The sequence below is a fragment of the Seriola lalandi genome, unplaced genomic scaffold (genome assembly GCF_002814215.2).
Source record: "Seriola lalandi dorsalis isolate HSWRI2012SDOR001 ecotype SW California unplaced genomic scaffold, Sedor1 jcf7180002054532, whole genome shotgun sequence".
NCBI classification, from domain to species: domain Eukaryota; kingdom Metazoa; phylum Chordata; class Actinopteri; order Carangiformes; family Carangidae; genus Seriola; species Seriola lalandi.
The window spans coordinates 100,228-100,646 of record NW_019525085.1 but is presented as its reverse complement, the minus strand read 5'-3'; positions in this window follow the sequence as shown (position 1 = coordinate 100,646).

Below are 419 nucleotides of genomic sequence, written 5' to 3'. Positions count from 1 at the left end.
CATTGAACACATTGCCTTTTCATACCAGCCTATACAACACACGAGGGTCCATCAGGTTTCCCTGTGTAGACTTGTAAGTTCCAAGCATATGAGGAAGTGGCATCACAGGCAGCCCAGATCTTTATACCATATTTTGCAGGTGTAGATGGTATATACTGCCTAAAGGGGCAGTGGCCCCTAAATGGCATCTTTGTTTTGGAGCTAGCTGATGCTCAATCTCATACACTTCTTCTAAGTCACTGTCAGACTCTGAATTTTCAGTAATGTGATCCTCACATTCTGAAACCTCTTCCTCCAGGCCTACATCATCATCAAAAGCTTCACTCTCTTCAAAAACCAATTGCAAGGCCCTCTGAACAGAGAATCTTTTGGCCATCTTGATCAGTTGTGATAAGGAACCACACTGGCAAAGCTATATT